Consider the following 15,587-nt stretch of genomic DNA (forward strand, 5'->3'; position numbering starts at 1 on the left):
AGATGAGATTTTGGGTCAGGGCCTCTTTCGGCCACCCTTACAGTGAACCCAATCCCAAATGAAGTCCCAGTTAAACTCTTGGAAGTGGATCGCTTTTTGAGGAACAACCAGTCTTTTGAGCTTGGGCATTTGGCTGGAATACAGCTTCCTACAAATACGATCTGGGCAGCATGCTCTTTCTTGAATTGGGTTAATCAAAGGATTGAGAAATTTAGAGAGCGTATCCATAACTCCCGCTAGATGGCATTGACAACCACTTTTTGGTTTATACAGTTAAATGGTAGCCTTACATCATAGAATTCAGTAATCCATTCGTTACTTTCAGAGGCTATTTCATCAGTGGACCAGTCATAGACAACTAAATTCATTGATCTATGGACTAAATAATTGTTTCAGCTGATTTTCAAGTGTTGTGAATGGTTAGTTGTTAAAAATAGCTTATGATGGAAATTGCAAAAGAAATGTTTTGAATCATTGAAGGAACCTTGGCCCCTTTTAAAATCCAAATTGATATTTAAAAAGCATTAAAACGGATAAATCAATCCTTCATTTAGGTAATTTGCCTTTAAGTTCAAGACACAACTTTGACATAGAATCATTGCCTATGTTTGGTTCTTTCAAATGCAAAAGTTCATTCAGAACGACTAAAAATGTAGATTCGCTAGGATTACGCTTTAAGAGCTCGTTTATACTTTGATGTGCAAAAGGAATGTCTCTCAATAGCGACGTTCATAATAAAATAATGACCGACACGCCCTCTGGCGAACCAAGTGTTTTTTTTCATGTTATGAAAAAGTCAATGGCGTGGGCCTTCCACTTTGCAGTTATGGCTCTTTCGGACGCTTTTATGGTCCAAGGAAGCCGGGGTCATGTTGTTGGACGTCTTCACATTGGATGCATGCCACTCATAAAAAAGATGATAATTATCTGAAGCACAAAAAGCAATTGTTTGGCGAAAAAGCAAAATTTGCATATTTATGAAAGAGTTTTTCTACTAAATTTGTTTTCGTTATTGTATACCCGAGAATTGAAAAGAATCCGCCGCAAACATAACAGGAAGTCTTAAACTCAAAGTACCATACAAACTAAACTCGGTATGTTCGTGGAGTCGAACCCAAACTTGTTCCGCATGTTGAATTTATCTCATCAAAACTTAGCGTCTTGGCAAACTTCCTGTAATTTGATCCAGTTGTTTTGAAAGTATTGAACCTTTCTGACGAGGTTTGACTACAAACCTCGATCATTCCTTCATCCAGACTTCACTGTCTGAACCTGCCAACATCCCCCCACCAGTCTCAAACTGAGTTGGAATCCCTACATTGCTTCGCTTCAGTGTTTCCATGGAAACTGACTCCCACTACAAATGGTGGTCTTCTTTTTCCCAGTGGTCGTGTCTCACCCCTTTCATTTTGTTTCCGAAATTGGCCCTTTCCCTCCTCTCTTGATCTCCTTTCGGCTCATTGAGGGTTGACGGTAACGGAAACCATTGTCTTGAACCCCCAAAGTCTCGCTCTTCCGGCTTGGAAATGAACACCAGGATTTATCCCTGAAGCAGCTTGCTCGGCAGGAGTCTCATCAAGGGGTGAAAGTAGTGAACGATCGAAACGGAAAGAAACGGAAAGACGCTTATTGGACGTTCCTTGTGAAGGCTTCAAACTCTTAAAATGACCTTCAGGTGGGTTGAAACTTATCAAAAATGAGTTGACCAAGTGGGTAGCGATGGATTTTGGATTTTGGTGCATGATTAAAACAAACGTGTGTTTTATTAGTAAAGTTCTGCTGTATTGGTAGTAGGATTTATAAGCTTTTGGCACGAAACTATCCTCTTAAAAAAACAAAAAGAGTCCGTTCAAATGAATCCTTACCAAAGTTGTAAGTACTTGTGTTGTCTTTGCAATCTCATGCTACGTGCACATAAAGTATGCGTGAAATGCCCTTCAATAGAAATTCGGCAGTTCACTAATCACATCTTTCGTCGGAACACATGTGTTTAATTCCATACCATAAAAATGCCCAATGAAAAACAAATCGTAAAATATATTCACATCAGCATATGGAACGGCGGCATGCATGAATAGGGATTACTGCAAGTCAGTTCCAAAGTTCTAAACCGTTCTTTCTATCCAGAAAACGTGCCTTGAAATGTTACTTGCATCATACTCTCAACTCCGCAACACTCCACGTTGTTAACTATGACAACGGATCTTCGGATCTGCACGGATGGATACGAGACGTAAGTTTGCTTTTCCTCTGTTGTTGATGTAATCGAAGAGGGTTGTTCCAGTTCCACTGCAACCAGATATCCTACCCTCTTCCTGGACAGAGAAAGAGAAATCTGCTCCAGAGCTTGGAGGCTATGTAAATCGGCCATTTCCAATCATTGGGACCATACATCGCACAGACAATCCCGTCGTATCTAACAAAGCTAGAGCATTCATTCACTTAGTCCACATCTTTTCGTATTGATAACACTCTATAGAATGACCGCGGTTTCATGCTATTGGCCAATTTTAAAATGAAGAACTCTCGTGGAATATTTTGGTGTGCCAGATTCTGGTTCAGCAGGGTGCAATGGGGCATTCACACACCCTGGATCCGGTGGCCCCGACACCACGACCTGATATCCACGTGTCATCAAGTCGAGATTGACAAGAGATTCCCTGAACAAGATTTTCCAAATCCAAAGAGTCATCAAGCCGAGCCTTTGGGGCAATAATGGAACTGGGTGGGAGGTGGGAGAGAGATAGAACTCGGGGGTTGGTTTGCCCAGAAGATTGGGAGCGAAGGGGGAGAAAAGACCTTTCCATTTCTTCTATTGTTTTTTGGTCAAAATGAGCTGAAAAGCGAGCTCGCACGCCGCAATTTGTCCGTTCCGGATTTCTGACTGTGGCAAGTCGTCCTTTTCATGGAGGTGACGAAGCTTGGCGAGTCTCATGGGCCAGATAAACAGAAACGAGGTGCTTTGGACTGGCGGGAGAAGTGGCCTTTGGCTTCTTTATCCTCGCCTGAAAGTGCATCTCAGAATGGAAAAGAGCTTCTTGGGAAGTGGGAAAAGTGGGAAGTGCATTGCAAGTCGTGGCTGGGGGCATATTTTAACGACCTAACACAATGTATGATTGGTGGGACGTGTACCTCTGTGGCTGTCACCAACTAATTCGACAATGACTAGCTTGGACCACCGAGAAATTGACCAGTCTATTGAGAACAAATGCTCCCCTTCTTGACAGCGGTTCGGGTCTAAGACACCCCAATTTGGAACACTTTGGAACGGGAGAGGCTTTTGTTTTTATTCAAAACTCTCTGGCGAATGGCTTAGTGGGGAAGGAGAGAAAACGGGGGTAGAAACTAGAAAGAGGGAATTCAGAGGAATGAAACTGGATCTGTTTGTCACAAGGTTTGCCCCTCTTGACAAGGCAATTCCGTTTGTTTTCGACTTGTTCTAATCAAACAGAGAGGGAGAATGTCAACACCTTGTAAACGGTCAAATATAAGTACATCAGTACATCTATCAATTCCAACGATTGATTCCTCTTGGCAAGGTGTCTGGTTATCTGTTTTGATATTTGGTGGCACGGTTTGATTTGAAATCGAATAGAAGGAACAATGCAATTTGATGCTTTGTAACTTACACCAGCCATTATGAAATGAAACTACCTTTTTGGAATTGCTCAACGCGATAGCCTGTCCTGAAACGAAAAACATTCTGTTACAATGCATAATTCAGTGAATAAGCAAGTTATCTTTGTGCTAAAATTGCATTACTTACGTACATATCAATCAATCATGGACTTCAGGGTCAAATCATCATGTTTTATTCCAAGAACCCTAAATGCCAAGTCAATTCCTAACGTACGTTCCAAAAAAAATTCCCATTTATGAAGCAAGAATAAGACTTCATTGCATTCAGTCACAAATGTGCCACCTGATATTTACCTTCTTTATCAAGGGGAGCCTTCATTCACGAGTAAAATGTAGTCATCTATTAATCTTGAGCGGTGAATAACCGTCCTGTCACTATCTTACGGTCCTCGACAGGGTCGCTCTCGGCTTTACCCACGAAAACGACCCACCCAAACATCCCAAAGATCACACTGAGCGAGTGACCCAAATGCTTCTTACGCTAGTCTACCAACTCAGTAATTCATTTCAGACTCATAACCATTACCCGCGATTGATCCCTGGATCAAAATCTAAGCACTAAGTTTGCACATTGGCCTCATTGTCGAGAGACTGAGCCAGGGATCCAATTTACAGAATACACAATACTTGACTTCTGGAATCCAATGCATGGGCGAAGTGGAAAGGGGGAAAGAACAGAGGCAAGGGACCACGAACCCAGAAGGGATTGAGGGAAAGTGATGGCATGAATTTGTTCCCTTCTTTGGGAGAGGGGGAGGGAACAGGAATGTGGAAGGAGACTCCTTTGGTCGCTCGTTGTGGCATGTACGTACACATACAGTAGACACATAGTAGCACCCAACGAGAGTACGTGCAATACAAATAGAACAGTTGGCGAAATAGGGTTGGTTTCCGTCCTCATTGGGAAAGGATCGAAGAGGGAAGAGAGCAGCTCTTCGTGCCATTCACTTTGATGAGCTCAACGACCAGATTGCTTGTCAATGACATTCCCGTATGCCTACAATGTGCATACTTACTAGTATGCAAAGTTAGCAGGGATGCCGTACCTGTTCTAGATCGTAAGACCAACTTTTGAACAATATGGTTGTTTGGCAATTTTTAGGGGTTAGAATACTATTCGGACGTTAAGGCAAGCTTGGCTACTAGCAAGCAAACGTGTCTCGAAATGCCAGTGCCAGGGATGCAAATTTGACGCTTCAAACTAGTTTGAACGAAGCTGACCTTTCCTGAAAGTACCACGAAGAAAGGTCAACCTCTCAAAAACGTGTTTGCAGCCCCAAATTTGCATCACTGACACTGCTACCAAAAAACAAACGAACCTACTAGAACTTGCCAAAAGCGACCCCATAAGGTCAGCCCACACTTCAAATTGGTATCCCTGACCCTTAGAAGGGAGGGAGTGATGCAATTAGCTCACTCAGGAAATATTAATGGGTAACGACTTGCCAAACTGTGAAGAAAGAGACGCGGAAAAAGCAACTATGATATGCCGTGTTGCCTGTAACAATTAGACGAACCCACCCGAGTACCAAGGGGATCTCGTCAAATCGGATATGAAGTATAAATGAGCTCGTCCATTCAGTTGGGACATGTTGGGTGGATGGAGAGTTTTCCTCGTTTTCAGCTCAGGTTGAGCACAATGGACGGCATCATCCATTTGTTTGTTATTGAGCATTGACCATTGTTTGCTGGAAAGAGGCGCACTTGCACGAGAGGGATGAGAACTTAATCACAATTGGAGGATTTACCCCCCTCCAAGGTACTCCCATTACCTCACATGTCGTTGGGATCGACAATCAGGGTCTCATAATAACCCGCTTGAATAGGGTCATTTGCAAATAAGATACCGTCTGCATATGCATGATTATTAGCAGCTTAGTGTGGTAAAGTAGGAGTATTGGGTTCAAAGAGAATCCGGTAACCGAGAAGAAAACCGGTCCGGCCCATCCCTAATTCGAGGGTTTCTGGAAGATTAGGGGTGCTCCTGCTCAGCTATTGGAATAAATGACGAGGATAACGATGATCAAGGGTCAAAAATGCGAGGAAAGTACGCAATTACATGCCAAGAGAAAGGTCTTGTTGAGCGATATTCGTTTTCCATTAAACGTGTTTGATGTTATTGTTCGAAAGTGCCGCATTTGGTTGGTCTCTCAAGAAGGCTATGAACATGAATCACCTAAATAATTCTTCCTATTACTGCTCACTGTTCTCTATCGACCACCAAATCACCATGAATATCCATCCACCTCTCCGAATCGATGTCCAAAGAAGATCATGAGACATCAAATCTTCCCTTGGGACGTGGGACACTTCCGACTCCAGTGTGAGCAAATCTCTCGGAGCTATTTGATCTTATGATGTTCCGTGTTCCAATCTCATGTTCCACTATTCCTCAATGCTGTTGATTCCCTCCGGAACATCTGTCAGTTATAATGGGGGAGAATTACTCCTCGACTTCTCGATCCTCCTCCTCGTGTTCTGATACATGGCCCGTCATAAAGCAGCAATTTTTGAGTCAGTTCCTATCTTGTTCTGTGGTTCCATAAAAGCTATCTGTCTTCTCGGTGAGAGCCAAATCAAGGACGGCTTTGACGGTGGACAATGCGGGGGTTTCACGGGGCTAATTGGCTTGGTTATTATGGGCTTGACGCTATGCGAAAAATGGTTAATATTCTGACCGTCAGAGGAGCACGTTCTTGGCTTTGGTGAATAAGCTTCTAGTAGAAGTTCGGACGTAATATTAACCCCCTTTTGTTAAAGATGATTTCAATTGCGCGTGCGTTCTCTTTAAATGGACGAAAATCAAAATGTTGTGCATATCTAGTATTCGGGGTAAAAAAGGGCATTAATATCTTTTGTCGTTCTAGACAAGTCACGAGGAGTCGATTTTGCAATACGGCGTGGGATTTTCTCTCTCTTAGGTTGGACCTTTATTGTTTATTGCTGAAACCACCGAAGGTTACAATGTGCACAAAGAGTATTGGGTATTCAAAACAGATAAGAACACAAAAATAGAAATGATTATCAATCGCAATTAAACAAACCAAGCGGTATGGTATTGGGTTTTTTGACATTTATTATATGTCACTAAGAGCGTTTGTATTTATTCTAAATACATTGTGCCTTTTATAGAAGTTCAGACAAATAATATACTCCCGAACAAATATATGAACTTTGGGAGAGTTTCTCACAGATTTAGCAAAATGTTACTAATTGACCAGAACACACAACTTAAGGCAATTTATTGATTATTGTGGAGAACAGACACTGTTGCAATATGTTTGGTCGTAGAACTGGCAAGTCATGCTCGCCAAAAGAATACACAATAATTATGTTTGTGTCACCTGTCAGCCTCCTAAAAACGTGCGGAATGTGAGAGTATCTTTTTATGGAAATATTAGGTCCAAATACTTTCTTGACAACTTGGAACACTCGGGTCTAAAGCCTTCCAATTCCAATCCTCTTTTATTGCATTCCGATCGATCAAATCGTTGATCCTCAGAATATCTGTCATTGAAAATTGAACGAGGAAAAGGCACTAAAATTGTCCATTATTCTGCTTCAAAATCGAAAAGAAAAGTCATCTCCTGATTCGAGCCCACTTAAATCCAAGGCAGAATTCTTGCTATTGGAGAGGCAAGAAGCAAAAACGTATATTTGAAAGGGCATTCAGTGATTTAGTAACATCTAAAATTGCATTTCACTCTCTGAAGCTCTTTCTACTCGTATCTTGACTCAAAAACAACCGCACACATTTTTGCAAAACTCGGCCGTGATTCTCGGCGTAAAATTCGCGTTATTGATCATGAGTCATTTCCTTGATCCAATTGTCGAGGTTTTTATATTCCTTTTCAATTTTATATCTCTCGTTTTCTCTCTTTTCCACAGTTCCCCATCTGCCCCCCAAAGGACAGACCCACTGCAACGAGCACCCATTGAGTGTACGTACGTATATAGTATGCTTTAGGGTGGGTTAGACTCAAAGTTGAATGGCCAAGACCAGCCCAAGTAAACCCAATGTGGTGGATGGAACAGCCAACCAGCCAACCAACCATCAACCAACCAGCCAACCCACCGACCGACCATCGCATGGATCTGGTCCCGTGGCGAAATACTTAGCGAACTCCTCACTCGACTTGTCTCTTGGTTGGTTGGTTGGTTGGAGTGGACCCTTGCACGCTCAGCAAAAAGAAGGAGAGAAGAAGACGAGATCTTATCAAATAAAATAATCTTCAAAGAATCATTTAGATCTGCCAGAGCTGATCTCGTTCTTTCTCCGTCCGTGTTTGGTCCTTGTGCTCCTCCATCTTTCGAATTGTAAGCAAAGACCCTGGAGTTTTGCGACAAACGACAAACCGATGCTCGCTCGTAATGCATACATGGGCACACATGGACACACATGGACAATTGCAATGAGACTCGAAATCCAAAGGTGAATTGTCAAAAAGATTCAATTATGGTAGATGCATCTCTGCCAGACGGTGAGTCATCGATTGGCAAAAAAGGCGACTTTTATTTGCACTACCGATGAACCACCATCCTTTGTCCATAGGGAAAAAAGGGAGCTTAAAACACGTGGAGATGGAAAAGATTAACAGCCGCCAAAATCAGGAGCATTCCATCCGGCTAGCATCCATGCACTGGTCACAGTGATGTGATTGGTTTTATTATTTCCTGGCAACAGTGCATCATCTAATGGCTTTATTTGGCCTCGTAGAGCGAGACCTCTGAATGTATGGACGCTTTTATTGGTCCTGATCTAATCGCTTAACTAATGTAGTAACACCAATGTTCAATCTGTGGGATTTTAGAGACGCTATGAATAACTCGACGGGAGCACTTGGAACCGGTGAGGAGGTTTGGTTTTGTATTCACAATTAGAGGTCTTGGAATGATCTGGAAAAGGATTCGAAGTTGGCCTTTACATCCGGTTGTTATGGTTGTACATTTATCATGAAACAGTTGGTGATGTTGGTTGTTGCTTGGTCTTCAGTCATGCTGATTGAGCGAAGGCTACCATGACGTTCTAGTATATGTATATGTACTGTACGTACAGTACAGTACATGAGGGCTTCAGCATTCAGCATGTATGGAAAGTTGAACTCAATGGATCCTTCTTTATTGGTGCAGCTGCTAACGGAATGTTCCTCTCTTTTCCTCATTGATTGTCGCGAGTGATAAGAGAATTCTATCAAGAAGTCAGCCAATCCGCCATGTCCGACTCAATGTGACGATCAAAAAGCTATTTTTACGATATTGGGAATGTTTTATGAGATTTTCCATTGGTGACGATGGCCTCCGATGGCCTTCGATGGTCTCCGATGGCCTTCGAGGGTCTGGGTCCAAACTGGAAACTTTTCGGTGGCAGTGGAACCAATGTTCAAGTTGGAGTCTTGACGAACACAAAACCCTCTCTGTGATGGTGTTATCAACGCTTGAGCGAGTGGCAAGCAACCATATGCAAACACACGACACACTAACACGAAGTGGCACAACTTGAACTTGAGAGAATAACCTCAGAAAACAGCGACGGATCCATCCATTCAAGAGGCCAATGGGAACGTGTTCGTACAGCCTCAGCCTGAGCATCACCATCACACAACACCTCAAAGGAGTGCAATGCAGAGCAAGAAGCATGGGCACCAAAACCACTCTAAATATCTCCGAACTCTCTTGGCAGTTTAAAGTTTTCCTAGCAACCTCGCCACAAGTGTCTCCAATTTGCTTGAGTCTTGGTGCATTCTTCTTTGGATCTCTGCAACTCGAGGTGGAGTTCGCTTGAGAGCTTTCTTAAAGGAAAATAAATTCGGAGAGGGGCAGGATTCTTTTGGCCGACTTGAATGTGCTTTTTGGTTTGTCGATAGGGGCGTAATTGCCCTGTACAAATCCCTCCTCAAATATTCATGGGGCAAAAAAAGGGGTGCCATTCACTCTTTCACTGACCCTTCCTCTCTCTTTCTCTCTATCTATCCCACCCCATCTAAGATGTCTCTCTCTCTTTTGCTTTGGACACTGAAAGTGATAGCGCTATTGTCAAGAAGGGGGCCAAACAGGAAAATGAGAGCGAGAAAAACTCGATAAAAATCTACGCGGTCTAAAACGGGAAGCCTCATACCAATGGAAAGGCAAGGACATGAAAGTCCATTTTGGCGCAAATAGACCCAAAAAATTCAAGTTTACAGGAAAATGTCAGTATATGTTTGAGGTACGGAAAAGAGAGATTAGTGAATTATGCTACATCATGACTTTCATTTTCATTTCTTGATTCTTCCTTGGAAGTGTTTGTTTTTTGTAAGTGGTGCCCAAGTTAAGGGGTCCTCGTGTTAAATTAATCGGTTCAAAGAAGTCATTGGGTTTTTTATTTGACACGAAATAGCTAGACCTTTCTCACTTTACCTTTAGCTTTCCACAGCAGAGTCTTCTTTCTGCTCGATAAATATTGAGTGGTGCTTTTTGGTACACTTTTGGAAATGAATATCGAAGACATTTCGCTCCGAAAAAGGGTTGAGAATACGTCGTACCAGTGATAAGGTGAAAAACTGCACACAAAAGAACTAATATACCAAAAGGGATTTGTAATGTTTGGGGCGGAAGGGAAAAGAACGGGGAAGAAGGGTCAGTCACCCAAAGCCAAATCCCTTCAATCATATCCGGTCCTTTATAAATTAGCTGCCAGGGCTAGACAACAAACGCTAGAAGTAAGAAACGAGGAAATCTACCACCCAAAGGGAGCAAGGGGCAACTGTGAATAAAGTGCTGCCTCAGGGACATCGAACTTGGACCAAACTTGCGGCCCTGGGATTTTTCTTGCTATCCCAAGATCCCCCAATCTCGCTCTTTGCGTTGTACGGTGCAATTGAGAGGCTTGACCTGACCCATTTTTCCATCTCATTGACCATTCTAACCAACTACTATGGCTCCGTCAAGCGTAAAATGCAAAGAAAGCCGGCTTCCGTGTCGTTCTCGTTGGGGTGCGAAATCAGACACCAGACCCGAAAGCCAATCGGAAATGTGGCCTTTGATGGAGATATTGCTTTTTTCTGGCCTTCCTTTACTCTAATATCGGCAAGGTTTAGGACAACTATTTTTGGGGGAAGGTCTAACTTTTGGATGGTGGATTGAACCATGTGCACATGCGTAAGCATTTAATAAGTACAATATAAGTACAAGCTGACAAGTAGGAAAATAACAGGTGAGAGTAGATTATGAAAAAGACTAAAGTCTAAAAGTTGGATTAAAATCATTGCTTGTTCAACCACAGAATTAGGCATTTCGTTATTGATAAAAATATTTATTAATTTCATTTAGAGTTTAAGGAATCTATGGAGTTATTGTCTCGTTAATACGGTTATCTACCTTAATTTATATTTAAAGTTTGGAATGGTATTGATGACCGCTCTATCACTCAATTTGAGGCAAAATATATTTGCCCTTTTTACTTAAGATGAAGATGTAATTAGGTTTGTCATCTTGTCATTATCGCACCATTTTATGTGAGCCAAATAAAAAAAGACAGAAAAAATCTTCATTCAGTCCAAATAAAATCGACATTTCAGTAACGGTTGGTAAAATTTGAAATGGTTAATACCATTAAGAACAGATAAGTGATCGATCACTCTCTTTTAGCTGAGACAGAGAATCAAAAGCTAATCATCTCAATCATGAGTGTCAAATAGACATTTGCATTTATTTTCGTCCTCAATCGTCATTTCATAAAAAAAATATCAAACCAACGGAAGAGTTTACTGGGAGCTCCAGATTGATAGTTAAGATATGGGGATGTTTAGGCAAGCTCTGGCAGGTCCGTTTGTTGCCTGGCCTGGTACAAGTGTCAGTGATGCAAGTTTGGGGCTTCAAACACGTTTTTGTGCAGCTGACCTATCTTTCACATGGTCATTTGAGGAAAGGTCAGCTTTCGTTAAAACTAGTTTGAAAACGCCAATTTTGCATCACTGGCTTTCGCAGGTAGGTTTGTTTGCTGGTACCAGAGCTTGCCTAAATGTCCGAATAGCAGAATTATTTCCAATCCAACACGCAAATGAAAAACATAACGAGATCAGTTTTACGTCATATATCTCCTGAAGTTTGGTATCCTTGAACCTGCTTATTAAGCTCTAGCCAGCCCTTTCATCTAAAGGAAAAGTGGATAAGTGGAAAAGTATTCCATGACGATTCGGTTTCTTCAAGATGGCAGTTTCCATCCAGGGCTCTCAAAACATTCTGTCTTCTGAACACTTCCGTGGTAGAAACAACTTGTCACAAAGCTCTTTACCGCTCTTAAATGTCAGCTACTAGTATACGTGACGTCACAAATTGCGACTTGCATTTTTTGAGCTGCTCTCGAGTAAGGCCACAATTTGAAGGAGTTCGTCAGGGTTCATAAACCCGGGTTTATGGCAAAATTACGCGAGTACCATGGGCGTCGTATTCCATCTATTTATGGCAAAACACCCTCCATCTATGCTTTATTGGACCCATTTCTCAAGAGCAATGAATCGTTTCAGCCTCAATAGGTGCTAGAAGCTAGAAGCACCCCCCGGACTCGATTTCTTGAATACACAAGGGGTGTGTATACTCATTGTTTAATATTTCATACCAAGTGCACCCATAAACTAATCATGATAATAGAGAGTTCCCCGGGTGCCATTGGACCAATGTGGGATGTTCAGAACCGTCTTGATTGAGATGAGTGCATTGTGTTCGTGTTGGCATGAATGCCGAAATAAATTGGCAAAGCACACTTAAGTTCGAGTAAGTGTGTGTCTATTACCCATTCTTGGATATATGGACCATTCAGAACATGTTCAAGAGAGAAGCGCCGGGTTGAGGGTAAAAAACCGGGATGAAGAGAGGGGGATCGAATGGAATAACTACTGGTGGTGGTAGTGGCATACTACAGTACGTATATAGTAATGCAGTCCCGTTCAGTGAGTATGTGTACATTTATAAACGTGACTCGAGGGATGAAGGAGAATAGAGAAGCCGGGAAAAGACCCACTTTCCAATTTATCACATTCCACGTGACACTCGTGAGGTAAGAGAGAAAAGGGAAATGCTCCCATCACATATGGGAACACTCCTCGTGCTCTTCAGAAAATGGGGTGTGTTTAAGCTTGACCTGCAAACCTCGTTTCCGTCCGGGGAAAGAGTGCTAGAAAAGGAAGCCTAAGTGAATATATCAAGTTTTTACAGTCCTCCTCTTTTATATTGATGACAAAGCAGAGCATGGCTTCCCAACAAATCGTTTTAGTTGCCCCGACAATCAAGAGCAAGACACAGAAATATGGCGGGAAAATGTGATGAAAGCTCTTATGAAACCAGGTGATCGCTCGCTCACTTAGGTTGTAAATCAGAAATTTCATGACAGGCTAAGGCCGAGGATAATTTTATCACCCCCATTTAGTCCTCCAGATCCACTCTAGCCACGGCGTTCCTCCCCGAGAATTACCAATTTACTACCAACCGTAGAGGTGGCTGCCAGCTTCACTACCCTAGCTTTTGAAAAGTCTATTTGGTCCAATGAGTCTGAGAGAGGTCCTTAGTTCTTGTGGGTCCCAAGCCAGGAAAAAAAGCGCACAGAGAGAAGGAAATTTGCACCAAACAACCCAAAAAACCTACCCACTCTCTGGATAGTATTGAGGTATGCGACAGCAACCTTTTTTGCGATCGTATTGCAGTCCAGGTTCCACCCTAGACGAGGCGCTGGAAACTCGCCTTCAGTCAGTCACGGAATGACTTTCCTGGATAGGAGCTCCGCCTTTTCCCTTTTTAGTCTGTCCGTTCCCGTTCGTCCTCGATCTCTCCTCTCGTCCCCTCGGGCGTCAGCTGATCTTGTGAACCGCGCGACAAGCCGCGAATCCCCGGTCCCAGGCGAGTAGGAGACCGTGCTCATCTGGGATTCTCGTTCCAACTCGAAGTGTTCGGCTAGTGTTGGTCCACGTTGGTGCCTAACAAGAGTGAGCGTACTGAATTCCTTAGTGCTCTGCAAATGAACTTGGGGAGTTCTTCTTCTATCGAACAAATTACTTCCTTGTCCCAAAAGGATCTTATTTTTTCTCCCTTGACTGGGTGAGAAGCGAATCGAAGGATCAATCATTCATCCTGTCGTTTTGAAGAGAGGGAAAATCTCACGTATGCAAATTTGTGTGGGTAGAGAGGGAAAAAGAGAGCAAGAGAGAGGGAGCTCACATAGCAGGTCGTTGATAAATCAAGTTTTCTTGCCGACTTTGGCTTCATTCGGAGTGGTGTGAACGTGAATCTGTACTATATCTGTGAGTTGGAAGATCCCCAAATTGTTGGAGAACTCCAGACGACTGTGTGCCATTTTTCTCTTCGATCGAGGCAGAACCTGGGAACGAAGACGGAGCAAGAAGACTCCTTCTCCTTCAAGGTTATTCCACTGATATATGATACCACCACTGCCATCGAGGCTCCAGACTCAGCTCAGGCTTCTCATCATCCGAGTTTAATGATTTGGTGACAATCTTAGATCTCGGGTGGAATGCGGTGAAATGACTTCAATTATCTTGGAGTCGGTGAAGGACCAAGTGTTGGTGGCTAGTGTCTCCCAGTGAACAGTTGCCATCCTCACACCACTAACTACTTTCATTTCGGCGAAAACAAGACAAAAGAGGTGTCGTTCCCGAGCACATTAGTTGTTACTTTCGACTGCTAATCGTGTAGCTCATATCACTCTGGACGACTTCAAGAGTCTTGTAATAGTGAAGGGAACAAGCTATTCCCGAAGTTTTCTCTTGGAACAATAACATTGTCAGTAACAGCTGAGCACTCAGGTAAGTTTTGAGCCAAAGTTTCTGTCACTTTGACATTAGTGAACAAAACGCTGACACTCGGCAAAAAATCTCAAGATAAAGCGATGATGTTTGCGGCAACATCCGCACTTGGTTCTCTTTTGTTGTCTGCATTGGCAAAAAAATCGATCCCAGGTTAATTGGTTAGCTGACGGATTTGCAAATTGGATTCGCTCAAAATTCGCCCTCTATGGCTATCTGAGATCAAGGAAATCGATAAAGAACGGCCAATTGCACAGAAACAGGGATTAGCCATGATTTAGCTCGTGTGCATTTGGGTGGGGATTTCAAAAGACTTCCAAAAATGTGCGATTTGGCGAGCGAACAAAGGAGAGGAATTAAATGTGTTCAATTGACCGATAACACGTGTTTTGCGATTTCTGCTAAAATGTCACGACTGCCAAATCAATATGCTATTCTTTGCCACTTTTTTTCTAATATCGTTTTTTTTCTTCTGTTTTCAAATGCAACAAGAGAGGGTCCATTGGATTTAGTTTCAAGGTGAAACGTAAGAGAGAACTTTAAGCCCCCGAGAGAAAAAACTTGAATATATAACCGCATATTCCGTTTCCCTATCCTTCCGCATAACTTGAAAGTTTGAAGGTTGAAAAGCCAAATTGACGACGGTCTTGGTGCCACTTGGAACAAGTGAGACGTCATGAATGTGAAAAGCTACAATTGTTCAAATTGAAATGATTTTTGTAATTTTTGCTCCCACTGCGGCTTTTTTCCTTTAGGGTAACCTAATCTAAACGTCGACAATCCTAAAATATTCAAGCTATAAAATTCAGGTTTAAAGACCAAAACCATTGAGCACATATCAAACCCATTGAGCACAATGACTGTAGAGATAATTCTACCCAGCGCCAAAGCCAAGACGACCTTCAAGGCCGTTTCCAAGCTCAGTATCCAGGTTGAAGATTTCATTGGAGTGCATCGAAAAAGATTATGACAACCCGAGAGGTTTTGTCGTGTTCCCAAGGCCAAGTGAGCAAAACAGAGACGGAACTCTGTTCATAGCCTAGTTTACCATGGAATATACGTAGCTGTACATGTGTTTGCTTCCGTCCTTGGTGTCTTCTCTGGTTCGTTCTTTCGGCGTCTTTTTCGACAAAGAAAAGGCCGGAATCGGGTAAG

The 15,587-nt window shown here is 42.6% G+C and overlaps 1 protein-coding gene across 3 annotated transcripts in view; it reads left to right on the top strand.

Moving 5' to 3' along the window:
* The first annotated feature begins 13,533 nt into the window (after positions 1-13,533).
* The window catches only part of LOC131879778 (neurotrimin-like), a 68,151-nt gene continuing 66,097 nt past the window's right edge, over positions 13,534-15,587 (top strand). For all 3 annotated transcript variants that reach the window (XR_009373196.1, XR_009373194.1, XM_059226193.1), the window contains exon 1: positions 13,534-14,432. The gene's annotated coding sequence lies outside the window, so the exon portion shown is untranslated. The remainder of the gene's footprint in view (positions 14,433-15,587) is intronic.

This window comes from Tigriopus californicus, chromosome 4 (genome assembly GCF_007210705.1).
Source record: "Tigriopus californicus strain San Diego chromosome 4, Tcal_SD_v2.1, whole genome shotgun sequence".
NCBI classification, from domain to species: Eukaryota; Metazoa; Arthropoda; class Copepoda; order Harpacticoida; family Harpacticidae; genus Tigriopus; species Tigriopus californicus.